Here is an 11,553-nt window from a genome sequence, read left to right as displayed (position 1 = left end):
ATAATCTTACCTAAGAGCAGCACGGCATTCAGCTGAATTAGATATCAATGTATTTCACTCAATGTGGAAACACGCTACTATGATTTTAACAAGATGTAGTACCAGATAAAGAGCCACACACAGATTAAGAAAATAAAAATAGGTCATGTGACATAAAATTGTCAAATTTCCTTTTCTCAAATGTTTTGTTAGATGTGTAAAGACACATTTGTACCTTATTTACGTCATGACGTCATGAATGATGATACAGAAAACAGAAATGTCGCAGTTATCATTCACTGTCACGTGTAGCCTACAAATTCCCTGACCAGAAAACAAAAACAAGCTACCAGAACATTTGGTAATACTGCCACCTAGTGAGCAGTTTCTATGTTGTATACTGCATAATCAATAATTGCACCCACAAGCACCTACTGTATTGTGTTGAGTAGAGATGGTCCGATCAGGTTTTTTGAAACCGATCACCGATCCGATCATTTTCAAATCTGATCACCCGATACCGATACCGATCCGATCATGTTGCGCAATATTATATCAGGTTTTTTTAAACCGATCACCGATCCGATCAAGTCTGATCATCCGATACCGATCACCGATCCGATCATGTTGCGCAATATTAATTTGTATCTTTTTTTACTTCTTGTATTTTATTTAACTTTTTAATTTATTTATTAATTAATTCACTCATGTATCATACATTTACCCCACTACTAAAAGTAGCTCATTCAAAATGTTACTTAAGTAAGAGTAAAAAAGTACTTGCTTTTAAACATACATAATAAGTTATTATTGTGTTTAAAAGCAAGTACTTTTTTCAAGTCAAATGAGTGCAGCATTGGTTCAAAACAAGTAAACTAAATCCACAAAATATTAAATTTAAATATACTGTCTTGAACAAACTAAAATATGTCTAAAACCTCAGCAATTCCAATGCAACAAAATAACTCCTGATCTAAGCAGTAACAGTGATGTTAGGTTTTCAATGTAGTTAGTGGGTGCCAGGACCCAGGAGTATGCCATACTGTCTCAATGAAAGCCATACCATTTTGGCATACTGAGTATAGCAACATTGTATGCCTTTCATTGTTTTCAAGGCAAAAAAACAAACCGTGTCAAACTGCCTTTCAAAAATATTCAAGGCAAAAATAGTACCATATGTCATTGCTATGTGCTCGCTGCTAACACCAAACTCCGCTGGAATTTATAGTTTTAAACTCTCTAAAGGGATCTAAAATGTTGTGCTTAACTCTACAATAAGTGTTGTCCCTATCTACTTCAATGGACTACTTTATTTGGGCTGTTTGCTGGATAATTTTTTTTAACGGCACAACGAGCGGGCGCGCACACACACACACACACACACACACACACACACACACACACACACACACACACACAGGCTGTGCCCTGTGGCTGCACTGACACACACAGCCCTGGCTGCACACACACAGACTGAGTGAAAGTTTTTTTCTGTGCGCAACAGATTTCAGCGTTGTTGTTTTTTCCATAGCGTGTGTCGCATCGGTCTCACACTGTAAAGAAGTTCCACACCGTGGACATTTTCAAACCTGCGTGCAGCAGAGCAGTGCAGCGAGATCATAACAAACACTTCTTCCTTCTTTTAAGGCGGCTGTTATTCAGCCAGCGTTTCACCGCCACCTTCGGATCCGGAGTGATATCTAACTCTTGACATATATAAGTCATGATCGGATCGGTTAATTGACCTATTTATCGGAATGACCGATTCAATTATTTTCATTGATATCGGGCCTATCCGATCCATGGCCGATTGATCGGACCATCTCTAGTGTTGAGTGTGTGGGTTGGTACTTGTGCATTTCAGAGTTGATCTTGATGTAAGTGTCCCTTAGACCCACAGTAGAGTCTCCTTCAGCATGCACAGAATCTTCCTCCATCTCATAGGCCAGTGGTTCTCAACATGTGGGTTTTTTTTTTTGGGGGGGGGGGGGGGGCAGTGAAGTGACAATTTAAAGACCTTTAAGACCTTTTTAATACCTGGGAAAACAGAAGAAAATAACAAGAAAAAGACCATTACTGCATCAAAAGTAATCAACAAACTAAAAACTGGTTAAACATTGCCCACATTGTCGAATAATATAAGAAAGAGGCCCATTTTTGGAAAATAGCCGATCTACAAGCTCACAACGCCTCACAGCACAGCTTCTATTTTCACAATATTCATCTGTGGAACCGAGTCAAACAAAAACAAAATCCTACATTCCAAGTGTTTGTCAGGGTGGGGGGTACCCAGTTCAAATATCATTATTTTGGGGGGTCTACAAACACAACAATAAAACACCCACTGCTGTGACATCATAGATCTGTGATCAAAAGAACATGGCAGGGCCTGTCACATAGGTTAGATTATAAGATATGGTTAGTTTAACCTTTTCCTGAACAGAAGAGGAACACAGGCCAACATCATGTTTAAGTGCAGTGTTAATGTGCAAGGCCTGAAATACATTTCAAAAAAGCTGAGAGAGTGGAGTTCAGTCGTTTAGGTTTTTTTTGCAGGAAAATGAATGTGTTAACGTGATGCGTAGAATTCCACATTTAAATTACACTCTAATTCCACATTTTATACACACACACACACACACACACACACACACACACACACACAAACACACACACACACACACACAGGGATGAGACAGCAGAACCAGAGTATGTATGAAACTGTTCTTTCATGCTTTCAACTTCTGCTACAGTGTGCAATGTGCAGTGAGGCCTGAGAAAATAGATGATCTAGTAAGCACTCACAACATGAGCTTGTAAATCAGATATTTTCAAAGCATGACACTGCCGCGCAACAAAACATATATTAAGCATTAGAGTCTCTGACTTCTGGCCGAATGCTTTAAAGTTTAAAGTGAAACATGATGGTTGGGCTTTTCTTTATGAGATCACCAGCTTTTCTGTCGATAGGTGGCTAGTTCAAGCCTGATCCATCATCCTGCCCTGCATCTGCTACCCATAGCAGGGTGAAGGGAAAGGCCCAAGTTGATGTAGTTAGTAGTTATACATCCTGGATAGCAGGGCCAGGGAGCACAATGGCAAATGGATGACTTAAAGTGTTTAGGGAGGGGATTTGATATTAATGTTATCATTTCCATTTCCCATGTTATTTTACAGAAGAATAAATGTACAAACTCCCCACATACATCTGGGAGTGATTCTGAAGAGGCAACACATCTGGTCACATTTGATAATAATCATTAAAAGCAACCTGCTCCACAGAGCAGTCAGACCATATTATATTATATGATGTCATGAATTATACAACAATTCTTGTAGACTGCTTATACAAATATGCCATCACCTATTCCTTGTGTTTAATTGTCAGCATGGGCATGCTAGGGATCAAGACAAGTGCTCCAGGCTAGATGTTGCAGTCATCAATGTATGCTTTGTGCAGCTGGTAATGTTCAACAGTGACTAGAATGAGAACTTGAGAAACTATCATTCATAAAGTTATTCATAGAAATAGAATGTATAAGTAAATACTGCATGGACAATTACTTATCCCTGATGAAGGCAGCTGCTCATACCTGGGTGTTGTCTCAATAAAACTGTAGATTGTAACTTATATGAGCAGCTATTTTTAATACACACCACTGTGGGCCTAGGCCTACTCTAGTCCTCTTTAAACTCTGTCTTTGTACACCCTGTAGAGGTTTAAATAAGCTCTATGCACAGCAGCCATTTTGGAGAGAAATTGGGCCTCTTCTTACTTGCTTCACAGGTGTTACCAATGATACTAATGAAGGCTGTTTCATTCTGGTCATACAGAGTCAGGGTGCTGATATTGTGCATTTTAAAAGGTGTGTAACTCTGTACACTCTCAGAGTTATGGGGGTCCTTGAAATCAAAAGTTTGAGAACCACCGTAATAGCCTTCATTAGTATCATTGGCAAAACCTGTGAAGGAAGTAAGAAGAGGCCCAATTTCTCTCCAAAATGGCTGCTGTGCATAGAGCCTATTGTCCACTGGAAGCATGTGGCTTACTTGTTTGCTCACTTTAATATGTCCCAAAAAACTGTCTTCTTATTACAGAATTCACTCCAGACGGAGTGAATAGATGGTTGTAAAAAATGTTTTACATTAAGTCTTACCTCTCAAAACACAAAAGAATATTCCACAGGTTTACATAAGTGTTAGATGAAGACGGTAAGAAAACTGTCTGACCCACTGATGACAACAGCTGAGTCTAATCATCAATATGTCATGGTGACACATAGCCCCTACGGCAGGGGTCGGCAATAGGCGGCCCGCGGGCCGAAATTGGCCCCCCAGAAATAATATCTGGCCCGTGAGATAATTTTGAGAAAAAAAAATGTTTGAAAAAATTTTTTTTTTTTTTTTTTAGAATTTTTTTTTTTGATTTTGAACCCACTTTTGAAATCATGCACTCATAAACACGATGCATTTTAAAGGATTTATAACATTTTATAGCTAGATTAGAGGAAAATGGAGAAGAAAAAAAAAATCACCAGAAAAATCGCCTGTGCTGATATTTAAACCGGAAAAAATGTTGATTTATATTGGTCAAACAGAACCGAATTAGACCCAAATTAGACCCGAATTAGACCGAGTTAGACCCGAATTAGACCCGAAAAATTTTGCGCCCGCGGGCGCGTGTTGTGCATGCGCGCGGGGAGGCCCGGCCCGCGATGGAATGTCTGGGAGTGATATTGGCCCTAGGCTTATCTCAATTGCCTACCCCTGCCCTACGGAACCTCTCCCTCCGCTCATAGCTCCGAGTAGCCCCATATAGTACCTCTCCCTCCGCTATGTAGCTCCGAGATGAGGTCCTATATCGTTCTCTGCCGTTCGGCTGAAAAATGTCCGCACATTTGCCACTTTACATGTTTCTTACCCCTTTCTGCACATCCGATCCAAAAAGTGAAAGTATTCTGAAATGATCACAGATGTTTGAAATTTTAACTCACCATAAAATCTAACAAACGAGTTGAAAAAAGCACTTTATTCGCCTCTCTCCTCAGCCGGTTCAATAATATTATGCATTAGAAGATGCAATTCAACATTTGACCAGTAGGGGAATCAGTAATGTTGTCTCTATGGGCGCAACTCTTGCGCAATGTCTTAAAAACATGTAACCGGCGGAGGAGAGAGGCGAATAAAGTGCTTTTTTCAACTCGTTTGTTAGATTTTATGGTGGGTTAAAATTTCAAACATCTGTGATCATTTCAGAATACCTTTACTTTTTGGATACGATGTGCAGAAAGGGGTAAGAAACATGTAAAGTGGCAAATGTGCGGACATTTTTCAGCCGAACGGCAGAGAACGATATGGAACCTCATCTCGGAGCTATACAGCGGAGGGTGAGGTTCCGATTGGAGCTAAGCTCCGAGATGAGGTTCCTCATTTGTCTCTGCCGTTTGTTTTCGAGATTGTCGCACATTTTCCACTTTACATGTTTCTTACCCCTTTCTGCACATCGTATCCAAAAAGTAAAGCATTTCCGCCACTCTCTCAGATGTTTTAAGTTCTAGCGCACCATAAAAGCTATCCAACGAGTTGAAGAAAGTATTTAATTTGCCTCGGTCGTCATCCGGTTCCATAATATTTTGCATTAGAAGATGCAATTCAACATTTGACCAGTAGGGGAATCAGTAATGTTATCTCTGTCTTAAAAACATGTAACCGGATGAAGACCGAGGCAAATTAAATACTTTCTTCAACTCGTTGGATAGATTTTATGGTGCGCTAGAACTTAAAACATCTGAGAGAGTGGCGGAAATGCTTTACTTTTTGGATACGATGTTAGCTGTATTTACGATTCTGGGAGAGGTTCCGTCGGAGCTAGGTGACACATATACCTCTTATGCCTCCCCCTTTTCTTAACACTAAAGGAAAGGTAGGCTACATGTTCTCGTAAAGCAAAAGTCCTCTAATGTCAATACTTGTATACATATACAATGAAACAAACATGAATTTAGCAATTATTTATCTTCAATTATTTAATTTGTATACCATTTTTACTCAATACACATTATGAATTAAGAAATATCAATTTGAAATGGTATCTGTGGTTTGGCTTCCACACACCCGATGAAATATGCATTTTAATTGGTTGGTCCCCTATGTGTGTGGGTATTCAAAATTGACTTGAGTAAAACGATTACAAAAGTATTTGCTGTAGCCACCACTGATAACACCTGCTCTGCTCGTTTGATTCTGTAGATGTTCCCAAAAACAAACTAATTGTCAGTCTCAATTTGCTGCAGTGAACTGGAATGACCCAACAAAAAAAAAGAAGTGCTTTTGCCGACCAGACTGGTGCATGGAGAAGATATTTCCTTCGTCAATGTCCAAGCTCTCAGCCAAACCTGGATTGTAGATGCTGTTCTGTCTTCAGCCACATAGGGGTGCTGCTCTCTCAATATGCAATAGGCAGCCTTGTGTGTTAGGCGAAAATGCATTTAAGGACACCTGTTTCCTTAAATGCAGTGGTGTAAAGTAACTAAGTACATTTACTCAAGTACTGTACTTAAGTACAATTTTTAGGTACTTTTACTTTACTGGTGTACTTCCAATTTTCAGTGCTTTTACTTCTACTCCACTATACATCTCAGAGGAAAATATTGTACTTTTAATCCACTACAATTATTTGAACTGCAACGCATGGAGAGCTTGTAGATTTTATATTATTACAAAACATACATTAACCACTTCGGCCATATATATATTTCGGCCATTTACAAATAGCCGATCTACAAGCTCACAATGCGTGAGTACAAAATGTGAGTACTTTTTCCACCACTGTGCAGTGGTGGAATGTATGAACATGAAAGATATGTGCGCGTGGTGTGCATGAACGTGCATAAATTTGGGCCTGCGTGTGCACGGCGACCGTGCGCATTGATTTAAGGGTCCCGGTTTGAGGGGCTGAATATATGGTCAGCATAATCCATATAATCGAAGGCACTCTGTCATTCTGTTATACTACAGTAGGCTACGCACACTCAGAATTCAGCACATCTATAATTTAATCATAATAGTAAGGTTGGCCGTCGGCCGATGGCTCAGTGAAGAGTCCAATAATGCACTTTTTTTTTTTATTCTCCACCACAAATCTCCAAACACCAACAGTCCCCTGCAATAATATACAGTACAGACCTGACCAAAAATAATCAAAATACGACTTAAGGCAAAAGACCTTGGATCAAGACTACCATACATCTATAGTATAGTCTTGATCCAAGGCTATAGGCAAAAGGATGCCTATTCACAATGAAAACAGAACACAATCACGCCCTCCTCCTCTACAGTGGGTAGGATACTTGTCACCCTCCCAACCCATCAACAGGGGTGCTGGCCCAGCACTGCAGAGGAGAGACAGGTGACCAAGACCCAATCATAATATAACCACAGAACTGTAAGCATCATCTTCACATGTGTGTGTTACTCTCAAAATCAATAAAGATTTGAGGGGAAGCATTTTTTTTCACGCAGGCCTAAAAGTTCCCAGAATAACCCAAGGTGCATTGCAAGAGAGGAGCTGAAGCAGAAAAAAAATAGAAAAAGTGCTCCTCGGAGCACAGGTCTCCGCCAGGTCAGGTACTTATTGTGGCCTCCTTGTGGCGCTAAAATAGGCCAATGTGAAAAGGGTGGCATTTCTTCTTAGGTCTTTCACGGCAATCGGACACTGCATTCATGATTTGAGGCATTTTGTTCCAAAAATGTGTTTTGCTAAATTAGACCTGCTGGTGGCGCTATAACAGGCCAATGCGAAAAGGGTGGTATTTCTTCCTCGGCCTAGTGGGAATGCGCTTGTGAAATTTCACGGAAATCGCAAGCTGCGTTCATGATGTGAGGCATTTTGTTCAAAATGGACCAATCTTCCAAACTTTGGAAGCCAACCTCAGCCAATCAGGATAGAATCTGGGAAACCGGACAGATCCAGGTTGATCACATGACTATAGAGATACTGTGTACCGATTTGCATGACGTTTGGATACAATCTGTAGTAGGAGTAATATCAAAAAATGGGTTTTGCACAAATCGGCCTCCTGGTGGCGCTATAACAGGCCCATGTGAAAAATTTGGGGCAGAGGTTCTGAAATGGCAGGGATTGTGTGTGTGCACAGTTTCGCTGCGGCCGGGCCAACGGTGCCGGAGATTAGCTGCTCACAGACAGATGGACGGACGGACAGACGGACGGACGGACGGACGGACACACGGATGGACGGACAGGGGGTAAAACATACTCTCTCGCCATGCCTTTCGGCCTTGCGGAGACAACGATGGTTTTACAGGCATTGCACATTTTAGCAGAGCTTCTCAGTGTGTTAGCCCCTTAGGCCAGACTCAGGCGAAAGGAGTTTAATAATCCAAACCAATTTTTCACTTGGGTTGCATCACACACATATTACTGTAGGGAGACAGTTCACCGATTTTCTTTTCTAATTGCAAACTCCCTCCACAAGAAAACATCCCTTCTACAATTGGGGTTTTCCAAGCCCTGCTAAAAACCCATCTGTTGTCCCTGGCTTTTAACTGCATTTGAGTTCAACTAATTTATTTTTCAACTTTTGCTACGTGTTAATGCATTTTACCCGTTGATGTTTTTCTTTTGTTTTGATGCTTTTAATTGTTTTTCTTTTGACCATGTACAGCACTTGCTATATACATTTTACTGCCCAATATCTTCTTTAGTACATAATGTGACCCTACATTTTTATTGTTATTTCTCACAAAATGTCATTGTCATGAGAATCCAGTGATATATATGTGTGTATGCTCCACATGCAGGTCATAGTAGTGGTGTGCTGGTAACAACTGGGCAAAGGGCAACTACACTGAAGGAGCAGCGCTGATGCATTCTGTCCTGGATTCAGTGAGCTGTGACTGCCTCCAGAGTTCACCTGTATACTCTCTGGGAGGAGGACCCAGGTCAGGCATGGGCATCCAAGGAGATTACCCCGACAGGATCATGGCCACGTTCAGTGTGGTACCTTTTACTAAACACTTTCAACCTTTCCTTTGTACAAAAACAACTTTTCTCGTGTTCTGTCTTCCCTCTGGCATTTCTTTGCTTTGTCTCTGCCCCCTCATTTATTTCTCGATTCTCTCCCTCGAGCAACCCCTGTCAGTCCACCAGCTGGTAGAGAACACAGATGAGACATTATGCATTGATGACGAGGCCCTGTACAACTTCTGCACCTCAACCACCTGGTCTCTGCCACCATGAGCGGAGTCACCGCCTGTCTGCGCTTCCCCAATCTGGGAACCCATCGCCAAATAAAAATGGAAAAACAGCGTTTTCTGCTGTTTTTTACATTTTCACTTAGCTCAGGGGGGAGCAAATGGAGCACACGTGCGCAAGGAAACCGGGGTTTTGGTCTGCCTTCAGCCTTTCACTTCCGGTGGTGCGTCTATGTTTTCATTCCCACTAACAATATTTCTACACGGAACACTAACACCACTTCTCCCAGAGAACATGGATCGTTTTGGTTATACCTGTAAGCCCACTTGTTTCTATGATGAAAGAGCAAGTTAAAATGTGAATATCTTTCTGTGGTTTTGTCTGCTCCGAGGACGCTATTGTTAAATGAGTTTCGGTTTGTTTCTAGTGGGGAAGGATCGGCACACACGTAAATCCCGCCCACTACGTTTGATTGGGTAAAGCGCGGCCTGCTTCCTGATCTGAAGGCACGCCCAATTGTAGGCCAGTGCATACGCGATATGACGAACCCCCCCCCCCCGACAGATTCAAGCGGAGAGCAGAATCTGTTCTTGAGAGATTAGCGCTTCCCTGGTCAATCTGTGGAAGATGGCCGTCGCCATGGTGCCCTAGTAGCTCCCCAGGTTGCATTTCTGCATTCTTGGATCCACTCCCGCTCACCAGCCGGGGCAGCCAACAGCACGGGTGCACGGGTGCACGGGCGCAGCCTGAGCGTGGCAGCCATCTTCTGTGGCCGCATGTCAACAATGCTGAAACAAGAACAACAGCCACTTCATGGAGTGGATTCCCAAAACTTTAAGACAGCCATCTTCAACATCCCTCTGTAGTAGGAGTAAATAATATAAGAAAGAGGCAAAATGTATGAAAATAGCCGATCTACAAGCTCACAACGCCTCGCAACACGAGGCGTTGTGAGCTTGTAGATCGGCTATTTTCACAATATTTATCTGTGGAACGGAGTCAAACAAAATGGGGGGTCCCCAGTTCAAATATGATTATTTTGGGGGGTCACGGCCTAAAAAGGTATGAGAACCACTGCTCTACGTGGCCTGAAGTTGGCCACCATCACCTTCATCTGCAACAGGAATGTGATCCAGCAGTGCAGTTCGTGGTCCATGTTCTGCCTATATATCAGACACGCAGTGGAGTCAAAAGTACAATATTTGTATTTGAAAAGTAGTGAGTAGCATAGCTCCAATCGGAACCTCACCCTCCTGCATTAACACGTAGCAAAAGGTGCAAACCGGCTGAGGAGAGGCGAATTAAACGCTTTTTCAACTCGTTGGATAGATTTTATGGTACGTTAAAATTTCAAACATCTGAGAGCATTTCAGAAAACCTTTACTTTTTGGATACGATGTGCAGAAAGGGGTAAGAAACATGTACTGTAAAGTGGAAAATGTGAGGAAAATTTTCACCCAAACGGCACCGGGCCACGTAGGACCTCATCTCGGAGCTACATAGCGGAGGGAGAGGTTCTAAATGGGGCTATGAGTAGTAGTGAAGTGAAAGTCATAATTATCCCAAAATACAAATACTCAAGTAAAGTACAGATACTTACAAAAGTCGCAAAATAGTTACTTAAATACGGTACTCAAGTGAATGTACTTCATTACTGTCCACTACTGGTAATCCCAGATCAAAGACTTAACTCTGCCAAAGCTACAGTAACTCTGCTTTAGCTTTAGTTTATACTACTGTATATTAGACAAATGGCTCATGGCTCATAGCGCTGGGCATTTATACTCAATACATCAGCTCATTCACAAGCTCCATATCCCCAGGCCAGTCAACCAATCAAAGCTGCGAGACATTAATAACATGAGCTGTTCGAAATTTCAGGAGGTGAGAGCCACGTGCCAAGTGGCGCACCGCCTGTGAGATGTTCCAAATTATGTCCGTCAGCCAAAAAATCTGCCTCACAGGGGTTGTCTTACACGGTATAAATTAGGCTTTCAGAACTCATCTGCGTCTACTGTTGGTGATAGCAGGAGCAGCGGCTGCTAATCATCCTCATGTTTGGCTGATGCTGTTGAGGCTGTCATGTTGCTGCGTAACACGCACGCACATGCACACACGCACATACACGCACGCACATGCACACAACGTTGATTTCGTCGACTAAAACTATGACGAAAAATGTTCGTCGACTACCTTTTTTCACTGACGAAAACTAAATATAAACTAAGCTATGATGACTAAAACTAAGACTAAATATACTGTAAATTTCATCAACAAATAAAAACTAGACTAAAATGTTAGTGAGGGACGAGTGGAGAAGAGATCCAGTAGAACTAAAAGACAAGTCATTTTATGTTTGG

The sequence above is a fragment of the Gymnoscopelus microlampas genome (genome assembly GCF_963454915.1).
Source record: "Gymnoscopelus microlampas genome assembly, chromosome: 23".
Taxonomy (NCBI): Eukaryota; Metazoa; Chordata; class Actinopteri; order Myctophiformes; family Myctophidae; genus Gymnoscopelus; species Gymnoscopelus microlampas.
This window is presented reverse-complemented; position numbering follows the sequence as displayed.